Here is a 13337-nt window from a genome sequence, read left to right as displayed (position 1 = left end):
GGCTGACGTTGAGCCACAGTTCTCCCCAGTCCTCCCGACCTTGCCTCTTCTTCATTACTGAGTGACCCCTTTCAGAGTTGGCCTTAATTAAAAGTGGGCTGCATCTGTTTCAGCTCTTCGCCTGCCAACACAAGACAATCCAATTCATCGCTCCTTATTTTCAGCCATTACCTGAATAGCGCTGGGCTAATGAACATGGCTGAGCAGCAGGGAGATTTTTCACTTATCTGCTCCTTTTAATTTCAGACGTTTTATTCGCCGCCTTGGAATAAGTTTCCGCGGCGCTTTGGCTGTGTACCTTGACAAAGGGGGCAGATTTAAATAACTGAAAGCGCCTCGGCTTAGGCCTAATTCCTCCCCTCAATCTAATCAACCCCACTGTTCCCTTCTTTGCTTCTTAACATTTTCTATGTGATTTGGTGAAGCAAGGCCAGATAGAGGCATTTAAATATAAGTGCTGGTAGGTTAATCTCCTCAAATCCACTCTCCATTGCTTTCATTACTCCACCAAAGTGTGTGCGTGTGTGTGTTTTCTGGATCACTCCTTTTATGTTACAAGTCAGAAGGTGATTTTTTTTTACAATATGAAAGACAGCAAATTGTTCCACTTTCCGTAAGAAAGAAACCCCCCGGGCTGTAAGAGAAAATTTGATGTGGACTTCCCTTTTTCTGCACCAACAATCTCTGGTTGGTCAGAGTCAATAAAAAAACATCACGTTTCTTTGGTATTCAGCTGCAGTAAGCCTTCCTAAATACTTCTGCAAACGTGACATTTATTTTATTACGTACCTACGAGCCGAGATATTGCTACAATCCTGGGAAGACAGAGCTAGACTACATCTCCTGCAACTGATAAGACCTGCTTTTAACCCCTTTTATTCATTGGTCTTTAGGCCCTGAAGCAAAACAAGGCAGAGAAATGAAACTTTCATGAGTGATTTGAGCAACAAAAGCTCTTGTGACATTCTGTAAAGATAAAAATCTTTGGGGAGGAATCTCCAGCATCCCTTACAGCCTCCGCATTTCACCATAGAGACTCCATGAGCTGGAGCAGACAGCCTTATTATTGTGTTTCGTTCCCATTTGTATTGCCGTTATCATGTGATGGCTGGCGGACAATAGACACGTTTCAACGCGTGATGTTACATTTCAATGTGACATCGCGCATGCAAGGTCCTGCAAAAAATTCCTCGTTGACGTTGACTACACCTATCAAGTTGTCAACATAACCAGCTAAATCTTAGTTTTACTAAAATAGAAATATATAAGTAGGTCGGTTATATAAGCTTGACTTTGATAACCTTAACATGTAGATCTGCTGCAGAATTCTGCAGAATTCTGTTCAGTTTAAGAAAAGGCGACCCGCACACCAGCTCTGTGACAGATCGTCAACAGACCAAGTGTTTACATTAGCTAATCAATCAATTAATAATCATCGCAAAACAAACATCAAACTTGAAAACTGTCCAGTCCCTCACATACAACTGTGATGGACTGACTGCTCCGTTCTTTGGGTGTTTGCGTGTTTTCTGGTGTTGAATCCGGATGCACTAGTGGAGCTGTTGTCAGTCAGATGCTATGGCAATGGATTTGTCCGCCGACACACAGTGCAAGAAAAAAGAATACCACGAAAGTTTCACGGCCATTGTTTTCTCTTTGTCGTGGTGCACCACACTACATTAATAAAATCTACATATCCATGTTGCATTTTGTGAAGAGATTTGTTCCAGCCGTGTGGCTATGGATGACAAGTGAAATAATTATTTTTTTTGCCACCTGGCATTGTGTGCACATGCAAAATGTCCAGACGTAAACAATAACATGCAGCATCTTTATTGGGCGGCCCTGCAGACTCTTGGTTCCAACCACAATAGAGTTGAATTTCAGCTACATTCACAATTACTGTGGAAATGGCATGCTACTTCCTCTTTCATCCTCCAGCAGGGATTGTGTCATAGTGCTCTGCATACATGATTTGTGCACTTATTCGCAGTAATGGCTTCATCTTTCCCGCTTCCTTACCCTTCTGTCGGTGCAGCACCGTCCCTGATTTCGCAAAAGGGCATACATTTCCGTTCAAAGACCTCTTTCTCTCACGGAGCCTCTTCCGCATTCCGCGAGCGTATTCGCGGTGAAAGGAACAAAATCCACAGAGTTTTTCTCCTCTTCACGCCTGAGCTTTGAAGTTCTGAATTCGCCGTCATCCCTCTCCATCCCTCGCTCTGCGTGTCCAACAGGCGTTCCTGCACTCGGACGGCTCCGACATCTGTGGAGCATTCTCGTTTCGGTTTCCGACGCACCGGGCCGCAGCTTGCATCAGGAACTGATTAAACAGAGGGGGGTGAAAGTTTCAGGTTTTTAAGAGGCTGGTGTGAACTTTATTAAAGCGGCGTGTCTCTGCGGCACTTTCAGGACTTCCCTTTGATCTGTGTTTATTTATAGAGTTCAGGTCGAAGCGAAGGCTGCGGATCTCAGCGGCGCTTTTATAAAACACTGCACCTGTTTCAGCAGAAATTGACAGAATGCAAGGGTTCTTGCAGGCCAGCACTGTCATTGACTTAAAAGTTTTGCAAGTCGGAATTACGATTTGCGCTAGAATGAGGTGGGGATGTTTTCAGCCGTGTCGAAATGAGCGCAGTTTGCAAAACTGCAATGGAAACACTTTTGTCTCATCGCGAGTCATGTGATCAACAATCGTTTTTTAGCGCCGTGTTGTTCTCTTCTTTCTGATTTTGTCAATATTGCACTGGAAGACATAAATACATTCATTCGGGCACCATTTTGGACCGTGGAGCAAAACATATGACGCATTTCATGTCACAGATCCATTCAATAAAGTTGGCCATTTATTTCAGGAAAATTTTCACCAAGCACAACACATTATGTGGGTTAATTACACACTAATTGATGTTTGAAAACCTTTATGTTAAACGTGATGATTTTCCGCTTATAACTAGTGGAAACATGACATTTAAAAATGAAACACCAATTCGTCAAAAAATTATATAAAAAAACAAATATATGTCTAATATCTGCTTAAAGGTTATTTTCAAAAGGGACTTTTAATCTGATAAACACATTATCCTAATATATTGAATATATAAGACTGCATATTCAAACACATAGTGTGTACTGCATCTTCTCTCTCCAATGATGATGAGTTAAACAGCCAGATCACCCAGGTTAAGACAAAGGACGAGTGCAGATTTAGAAATTAATCTTCAATTGGTTTGAAAATCCATAACACATTTTTCTGTTTCTACTGGACTTGCAGGGCGGCTGAATATAAATCTGTTTTGAGTTTAGTTTAGTGCATTCAGAGCCCCTTCCTGACCATGACCTTTCCCTCTGCACAAGGTTTTCATCTGTTTTCTGTTTTTTTTTTTTTACTTTTTTTTTTTGTTTGCCTGTGATATTTTTATATTCCTAGTTTTGGGTATCTCTTTTTATCTGCTTTAAAAGGCTGTAAAGCTTTCATGGGTCGCGATTTATCGTTTACAGTAAACTTTATTTATGACGAGTCATTTTTACGGGGGAAAAACAGAAATGCTCTTCATGACGTGCAGACAATTAGGTCCAGACCTTTTCCACAGTTGCTGTTGCCACTTTTTCTTGATTGTGGACGATTTACTCCTGGACATGTCTCACATCTGGCAATGCAGCGTTAATGATGTTAGTTAGTTACGCATCCGTCTGCAAGAACACAAGAGGCGTCTGAAGGCACAAAGCACACTGTAAAACTCTTGCAGGAGCAGATCAGGATGTTTTGTTTGTATGTAAACAATGAACATTTTTGCTAAACCACGTCAAAGAGTCAAAAATACATAAACATAAACCCAAACCCAGAGTTTGAGAAGTTATTTTATGTTTTTACCAATTCAGATACTTCACGGATGACCAAAACACCATCCAACATCCATGAGCAAATATGTCATTTTATACCTTTTAGTCCAACAGCACTTTGATAAGCAGTTGGGCCCACAAAAAGGATTTGCTACCCATGTACTTGTCAGTAGGACAATATTGACTCATCAAGGGGATTGATATGTTGAAAGGAAACAGACAAGATAATATACAGTGCTGAAGGCAGCTGGAGACCAATCTTTGAGTGGTCCTCTTTGTCTGCCATCTCCCCCTGCCCTTCAGAGCCCCCCTGCCCCCACCCCTTCCTCTTCCTCCTCGTCCCTTAATTCCCCCTCGGTGCACAAAGAGGGGACAGCGCTGGCCTGAGTCATTTGGATAATAATTATTTCTGCATTTAGTGCCAGCTGGGTGCCTGAAAAGGTCAGGGAACAGCACGAGGACCGGCCGATCTGAATGTTGGTGCCGGCTTCCGAACGGCAGCGGACAATAGAGGGGTCCTTGGCCCCGGATTTAAATGGCATGGCAACGGGACAGCTCCCTCGCCGAAGCAGCACCGCCCACTGTGGCCTTCTGAATTGCCACACAGGCTGTTGGCCGGATGCTTGGTGGAGGCAAATGTGAAGATTGATGAAGAAGAGAGCCACAGGAAGGGTGTGCTGGAAGAAAGTTGCTGGCTTGTGAGAAGAAATGAGAACAGCTATATGTGGATCCGCTGCAAAAACACAAAATCTTATCAAGTTTCTAGTGCAAATATCTTGCACCAGTCAAGATGGTGCAAGATATTTGCACCATCTGGCAAAGTTATGGCAGTTAGTTTTGTCATATTTGAGATATGGCAAGTCTAACTTAACAGTAACTTGCATGCATGATATAGGAACTTGTTTTAAGTCAATAATAATAATAATAATAATAATAACAAAATATTAGTTCCACTGGCTGATTTTCTTTTTCACTTATAAGGAAAAAATGTATTTTACAATTGAAATAATCTATCAATAAACTAGTAGTTTTTAATCAATATTCAAGAATCGTTGGCTTAAATCAAGGTTCTTTATGTTCCTGAAAAAAATACTTTTAGTTTTGTTCTTTTTTTCCTCCCAAAGTGTACTAAAATACTAAACCCAAATACGTGATGGGATTTTTGTGTTTGAACTGGCAAAAGAGGATATCTGTTGCAAACAGACACAACTTCTCCAACACACAAGCATAACAGCTCATTTTAAGCCATTACATGGAGTAAACTTTGCTACAGTTGTCTGATTCAGGGTAAATATTTTGGTTTTGCCTGAATAGAAGCGCTGAAACGCGTTTGTTAGAAAGTCCGTCTCTTGACTCGCCGCCTTTGTTGCTTTAGCTTAATGGAGTCATGTGAACACTGAGAGGTTAAAAAGTCTCGCTTCTTGCCGCTCTCCATTCAAACCTCCCTTCATCCTTCGCTTTTTTAGGTTACCATAGCGCCAAAGGCCCTGCAGCGACCCAGCTTAAGCTGCATGAATGAGATTTTGTTTTTAATATGCGGCGGTGCTTTTAATCTCGGTTCTCTGACAGCTTTATTTCATTCTCTCTCTTTGAAGGGTTTGCATTGGGCAGTCTGTGCTGAAAAGAATACCAGGGTGGGAGAATTCACGTCTATGTGAGAATGCGTATGAATTTACAAAAGAACAACAACAAAAAAGGTTTATTGAAATCCAATGTCACAGAAAGCCCTCTGCTGGTTTTTCTTTACATATTTGTAACACATATCCAGTTTGTTGGCGTGTCAGAGCGAATTTTTAACAATATAATAAGTTTAAAGTAAAAATAACATGGCTACAGTATTTATTTATTTTTTCTTTTGCAAAATTCTTATGATCTGCAGATGTTTTTGTTTGTTCAATCAATCAAGTTTATTTGTAACAAGGCAGTTCAAAGTGCTTAACATCATAAAACACAATGAGAAGTCATAAAAGCGACATACAGTCAACAATCAATCAAACAATAAAGTTTACTTGTCTAGCATATTACAGCAAGAAGGCAGTTCAATATGCTTTACATCATAAAATCATAAAATACAAAGAACACACAGTCAACAATTGAAGCAATAATGTTTGATATTTTCTTCTTTGCTTATTTCCATTCATTTCACCTGTTTGTTGTTTTTTTCTCATTCTGCTTCAGGATTGTAACTTTAGATTAGTGATCGTTTGTTAGCTGTCATTAGCGTTTCCCCTTTTTCATTGTCTACTTCATTTATCTCTCTCGTTCCACCTGCCTGCCAGCTCGCTCCCCTTCCCAGCTGTTTCTCATTTCCTCATTTGCTTCTACCTGCTGCCTTCCTCTTTTGGTCTTTTGGTCCCTTTTGTCATTTCTGCACCCCCCCCCCCCCCCTTAATTAAAGCTCAGTTTTCTCCTTCCCTGTACTTTTGCCGTTCATTTATTTTTTTCTCTATGCCTTCCTCTGTTACTGGTCGTTTCTTTTTTTCATCACTAAATGCTTTTTCGCCAACAACGTCCCAGATCGCCTCATTGCATTTTGGTCGGATTAAATCGTAACTCACCGACAAAAATGTGCAACGTGAATTTAACTGGTTGGTGGTGGGGGTGCTTAGCCATGGCAACTCAAAGTATTTTGTTGAAAGCAAAGAACATGTAGGTTAACAGAAGTGCACACAGTTTTATTTTTGCATCTCACTAAAATGACTTTAAGCAGTGAGATCAGTATATAGAAAATGTTTTAGTTTACTGGTGCTGGCGACAGCGGGTCTTGTTGCGGTTCAAAAGATGAGGCCATCACCATCGCCGTTACTTTAATGACAGGCTGTTGATTCACTTCAGGGCTGAAGTCACGCTACATCTTTGGGCCCAAATGACAAGCCCTCAACTGTTCTCTTTTTCATATGCTTTCTTTTACGGAACGAGCCTTAATTTTATTAAAAGGGATCTTGGCAGTGTTCGAAAAGATTCATTGCTTTATCATAAAGGGACTTTGTTTTTGGTGCAACCTGTTAATCAGAGTGGCACGACAAAGGACGCAAGCCAACAAAACCTTCTCCAGGCACCATTAGTATTTTTTATTATTTTTTTTATGTACCAACTGTTCCAGGTCGTCATGCCGTCTCAAACGGGGAGAGGGAGGACAGGCCTGGGAGGGCGTGGACGAGCTCGGTTGAGCAGAAGAAGAGTTGGTGTGTGTCTGATACACGCTGCTCCGAGGTCCATTTCAGGAACCGTCCCACTGATCTGCAGTAAAATGGATGGTCTCAGGCTCTAATGGCGTGGCCCCTTCTTTCAGCGTTGGCCGTCTATCTCAGACTGTATGAGACGTGATCAATGGGCTGAAATGAGGCTGGAATCAGGCAGTTCATCTTTAGGGTGTGGAGTCTGCTGAAACACCTTCGGGGCAAATGAGAGCAGCAGTCAGTCTTAACATTTGTCATATCACTTTTTAAACAAACTGGGCAGAAGATATTTAAAACAAACAAAACAATTATCAATAATTATCAATATCTGGAGATATGTAATCCTTACATCGTGATACAATAACCCTCACCCCCAACTGTATCAAATGGTTTTTTTACATGGATGTGCGGATTAGGAATAGAAAACTACAATGACACCATGATCCACATTACTATTTTTATACATTATAATGTAGAACAATTTGAAGTTAAAGCTACAAACACGCAGTTAGCTAGGTGGAACTGATATCAACTTAATTCATTTGACATCACACTACATGTCCTTGGATGTAAGTCAATTTAACTGTCAGACGACGTTTTGCCAGAAGAGTGAAGGCCTATAGTTCCTATTTATTTCAGGAAATGAATCTAAAGGAGGAATAACCTTCTCAAACCATTAGCGAGCTTCTGTGAAGCTGCCGTGAGCGGAATACCTGGAGAGGTGCAGAGTATTGGACCTAGTGGAGCAATAACCAATTTATACTGCAGAAGTTTGGAAAATCACACCCACAGGGATATATTCTCACAGCTATGAGCCACTATGAACTCATTCTTGTGTAAACTTCCTGTCAGAGTGGAGTCACCTGGTTTCCATAGCTAAACAGCCAGAAGAAACAAGAAGGTAAACATAGCAAACGTATCAAACCCCAGCTGGCTCTCATAAAGCTAATTCAGGGTGGGCTAAACATCATCAGCATTTACAACATGCATTCACCAAGAAAACACATCAAATTGACTACGCTTTTGACATGGAATTTCTATTTTACTGTAAACCAAATTTTGATACTTTTTCATTTGTGTTAAGAAGACAACTTGTTGCTTTTTTTAAAATTTAGTTGGTCTTTTATCTGTGATCTTAAGTATTGTTATTAACAAGTAAATATTTTCTGTGGGTATTTTCTGTTCTCAGAACCAAAACTTAAAACCAATTAACTGTATTGTGTATTTGCCATGTGTGTGTTTAGATTTTGAAAAAAACTAAACAAAAACCCTGTTTTTCTGATTTGTGCGTCAGGATGAGGGGATTTGTGAGTTGAATCGCAATTGGTATACTTTGCAAATTTTCAATTGAATCATTTTTTTTCACATTATGCCAGTTTGTGTACAGCAGAAAAGGGCTTATTTGCAAACACTGGCCTCCTTCGACAACACGCAGCTGGCTCCACCTGAGCTCTCACAGCCTTTCAAAGTTCATTAAAAGTTGAGTTTGTCGTTTGAAAGTGCTGAATCCACGCCTGCACTCTAAAACCATAACTCCAATTAACAACGCAGTTGCGAAAGTGTGTTTTCCGACATTAGCAGAACATTGAAAAAGTTTTATGCCTGTTTGTAACGGAAACGCAGTTGATAATATAGAAAAATATGCTGCCATACGTTAATCAAGCTGGTTATATGAAAACACTTATTTACAATGTTCAGCACAAAGGTGATCAACCATGGCAAATAAAATAAGCCCATAGGATTGCTTTGCATTAGGACAATACTCCATCCTGAGACAGTAGAACAGCATGAACTCCACACCCTTCATCCTGATAAACATGGACTATACACATCAGAAGCAACACACACTTGTGTTCCACAAAAATATTCCTCCTTTTTCCACATTCAGACCAATTTGAAGCATGCCAGTAAACATAGTAAGATAAAAAAATAACTGTGACAGCATCTTGTGATGCTGTCACAGTCGTTATAAACTGTTTGGTGGATGTGGGGCGGGGGGTTCTGTTTTTAGCAGCGCAGCCACGCCCTGCTTTAAGATCTGCATTCTGTGAACCCCAGCCAATTGGCGGGCCTCGTTTACTACCAGCTGCGTTTGCACATGAAAGATGCCGCCTTCTCGTTTACACTTCAGTCTATTTTTTTCTCCCTTATCATTAATTTTTACAAGATCTCACAGTGTGGTTCAAGTTGAGCTTTACCATAATTTACTGGTCTTCGGGATTCATTAAAGTTGTTTTTAGGAACACTTTGGTGTTCATCAGTCTGTCGAGAGCTGAGCTGGTTTCAGTTTCCAAGAACCACTCTGCCGTGTTCGCGGACACGGTGCCCTCACCGTTACTTGATTTTCCTGTTGACACAGACATCCCACCAGAAATTTGGAAAAGCTTCTTCCTTTCTCTTCTTGCTTCATATCACCTTCCCAAACACTTCGCTTTAAAATGGAGCTGAGAGGAAGCTAAAAGACGATAATGGACAGCTTCCTATCAGTGCCCGACAGTCGATCCATTGCTTAAGATGACTTTTAAAAACATGAAATAAACTGTTACCTTTTTTGTTTCCTTTTTTTTTTTTTTTACTGTCGTATCATGCATGTGTTTGAAGTTCTGACAGTGAGGGGATAAGTGAGATAGAGGATTTGATTTTTTTCACAGAACTTCTTGCTCAGTCGCTCACTTTTTTTTTTTGTCATATCCACAGAGCTCCAAATCAATTTTCCATGCATCTACAGTTATCCCTAAGCTTGTCAAGATTCACCGACAGGCAGAACTCACGTTTCAAATGGACACATTGCCACAATCTCTTCTAAGTTTCTTTGTTTTTTTTCCCCCATATAGGTCTCCTCCTTCACACATTCTCTCCTTAAAGGAGCCACCTATTAACACCCATCCTCACACTTTGGGACCATGAGAGAGCCAACAGACTCGTTTATTATCACTTCTTTATTATCCTCCAAGCCGCTAACGACACCGTATTATGGAGCATATTGCCGTTAGGATTTTAATTTTAATGGCTCCGCTCTCAGGAAGGTGCCTTCGGTCTTTAGCGATTTACAGGAACACATAAAAAGAGGAAAAGATGTAAAATAAGCTCATTTTCTTTTGATGGTCCATTTTTGTGCGGTTATCTTTCTATGGGGTGTAAATTATGTCGGCAATTACACCTCCGTGTTGACATTTTACACACTTAAGCTTTACATGTAACGGTAATTATTACAGTAAATAATTTACTTTCAGTCCACACTGGGACTGGTTTAATAGAAAACAGTACCAAAGCCTCAAGGTTCTGGATTTGGTGTGTTGGACAAACATTCATTGCTCTCAGTGGACACGTATTTTAAGCAGGTGAGATGCTGAACTTCAAGACCAGGGATGGTATCACATCAGGTAAATTAATTATAATCAATATAGTGTTTGATCCCACAACATTGTCTGAACTACGTGTTTTCCTTGATATTCTATGGCCAAAGTTTCAACTTGTCCAAGAAATAACTTCCTTCATTTCCATGTTTTCTCTGCCTCCATTTGTAAACACCTTACTAATATTGTGAATGGAAAAAAACAAAAACAAAACAAAAAACACCTCACCAACAGAAAAAGAGAATTGTTTTTACAGCCTGGCAGAGCATAGCTGTGCTGGAATCACTCATTGAAAACGGACCCAAACCTGAAAACTGTCTGATCCCGGTCACCAGCTGATTCCCATCTCTAATTTCTGTGACATCCTTGCTCCACCATGCTGTGTGTGTGTGTGTGTGTGTTCTGTCATAGCTCGAGGACGTGTGTGTTAACTCAGCAGGCTGACCATTCCTGAAGGCTTCTATTGTTCTCGGCTTTATTGAAACCTCTCCAAACACAGGCCTGTAATTAAAGGGATCACTTCCACTTAATACTTTTGTTCCCGTGCCCTCTTGCCCTACATACAGGACTGTGGAGGGGAGCCGGTGAAGGATAATGAATGTGCATAGGTGTGCGTGTACTCAGATAAGTGTGTGTTTGCAGGCAGATGCAAGTGACGGCATCTTCATTTAGCTCTGACTCACCACTGCGTTCATTCATACATCATCTAGTAGTAGCGGTTGCCATCTGTGGTCGAACCCGTGACCGCCTGGACTCTTTCATCAGCACAAAGGGCTAATCCCCCTGTGGCTTGTCTGGGCCTCGGAGAACACCAACAGCTTCCTCCCTGACATCCCTTCCTGAAACCACCTGAAGGTGACAGTGTTTTGTCATAGCTGCTGTTAGCTAAGAAATCAGTAGTAGACATTCCGTGGGCAAAGGCTTTCTTCTTTCTGGCATTACAAGGAACATTTAATGTTTGTCTTTTGTGTAATTGTCCCTACCCAGCTCCCCTTTTGGAGTTTTAGTCTTTAAATGCTTAGGGTGGCCAAAGTGAGCGATGTCTTATTAGATAAAAATAGAAGACCCCACAAGAGGAGAGTTAATTATAATTACTTTTTGTTTCTGTGGCCAATTCTCGTGAAGATACTTTTTCTTTCTTCTTTTTGCTTAAATTGCAAGCAGGAGTACCTCACAAGTGGAACAAAATGAGGTAGATTTCCTTAATTTAGAACACAGACTTTGGTTGTGTACCAGCCGTCTCATCCCCACCGCAATTCCCCCCCATACCTCGCCCGTTCCTCCTCACCGCTCTGTTTACTCCGACTCAGAAGCACTTAGTCTTTGTCTGAGGATTAGAGGAGATTACACTATGATCCAGTTTATGATAGCAGCTCATTTTTGGGGAAGTCCAGAAGTCACCCTGCTAGGAAAGACAAACCGAGGCAGACAAAACACCCAACTAACGTGGGTGAATTGCTAACCGCGTGGCTCAGTGACTGGTTGATTTCCTCCTATCAACCATCTGTTGGCAGGAATCAGACCTCCGAATACTCACTGACCCAAGTCTGGATGTTAAGCCTAGAAAAGGCATCGGGATATAATCATCTCATATGAGTTAATAATGACAATTATTGATTAGCTTGTTGTTTTAAATATCTGACACACTGCTAAGCTGGTGGCGTGACGTTTTCTGTTTGTCCACAGCTTCTACCTTACGCCATTATTGTTTATTTTTAATCAGTTATGAGGCTGAAACTGCTGCTGCGCAAGTTACTGGACAAGTTGTTGCTCGGTAACCAAAGAGTAAATTAATCGACATCACCAACCCAGCTTAGCTGGCTGTGAGATGTTCAGGCTAAAGTCTTTCCTCTGCCTGCATCCTCCACAATGATGTGTGATGTTGTATCCACACTTTTTACTCCACACACATTTTTTTTTTATCTTTAAGCAGTTATTAAGCACTGTTGTTGCTAGGTAACCAAAAAAATCTGTGAATTAGTTGATGTCACCAACCTAGAGAGAGGTTGACCAGATCCCTTACGTCCCCCAAAATGCTGTGTGATTTTGTATCAGTCAAATGATTGAATATTCTACCAGATGTATTATCTGTTGATTTATCGCTGCACGGTGTTGTCGGTTCCTTGTGCAGCCCTAACTGAGACCCACACAAACTTCAGTCTAATCCGCTTCACATCCATTGGCCTGGAACATTATCAGGCCAGGACTGCTGCATCCACTGAAACTTCCTTTAGATGCGTTCCTGTCCCAGCACCGGGAGGACGGATTCATTAGGGAGTGTGTGCACCTGGAATGTTGCCATGACGTCTGACTTATGGGCTAAAAGCTTGCCACAGTTGACCTCGCTGCCCTCTTTTATATGGAGCATGAAGACTTATGGTCCACTAAATCTCTGAAGAGGACAAAAAAACACTAAGAGATCCACTTTGACCTGCCTGAGAAGACGAGTCTTTGGAACTTTCTCACATTTGACCAGGGCCGGACTATAAGAGCTACTCTTGTCTGTTTACTTTGACAGGTACCTTTCAAAAAACAGGGCTAAGTTAATTAATGTCTACCTCATTAGAATAAATAATTATACTTGACCAATTCCGTGTCCGATGGCCTTTTTCATGCCGCTGATTATCGACTGCCGCTGGTCCTGATTAGCATGTCGGTCACTGGGGGAATGATGCCCCACAGTCATGGTGATAATTGAAAAAATATTCACAGCCAATGAGAATAAGTGTGTTTTCCTGGCTGTAATGATTATGCTAATGCACTGGGGGTGAAGTGGCCAGCAGCTGTCAGATGGACTTTTTTGATTGATTGATGTCTGAACCGAGGTGATGGAGGCACAGTCCCATTAAATGCAGTGACAGGCAGGACGGGGCTTTAGCAGTTTAAGGTAACATAATGTCTTCATTAAGAAAAAAACAAAACACCATGGCCATAGATCATGATGGTGTCAGCTCCATAT

At 41.2% G+C, this 13337-nt stretch overlaps 1 protein-coding gene and 1 long non-coding RNA gene across 5 annotated transcripts in view; one reads left to right on the top strand and one right to left on the bottom strand.

Moving 5' to 3' along the window:
- Window positions 1-13337, top strand: part of LOC129364582 (partitioning defective 3 homolog) — a 343226-nt gene that overhangs the window by 293330 nt on the left and 36559 nt on the right. The window lies entirely within an intron of this gene.
- Window positions 6799-13044, bottom strand: LOC129364583 (uncharacterized). The gene is made up of 3 exons (XR_008606461.1): window positions 12965-13044; window positions 11062-11227; window positions 6799-7236 (listed from the first exon to the last, which is right to left on the bottom strand). It is a non-coding gene; the product is annotated as an uncharacterized LOC129364583 (long non-coding RNA).

This window comes from Poeciliopsis prolifica, unplaced genomic scaffold (assembly GCF_027474105.1).
Source record: "Poeciliopsis prolifica strain line A6 unplaced genomic scaffold, Auburn_PproV2 SCAFFOLD012, whole genome shotgun sequence".
NCBI classification, from domain to species: Eukaryota; Metazoa; Chordata; class Actinopteri; order Cyprinodontiformes; family Poeciliidae; genus Poeciliopsis; species Poeciliopsis prolifica.
The sequence above is the reverse complement of the archived record's forward strand: the minus strand, read 5'-3'. Positions and strand labels throughout refer to the sequence as shown.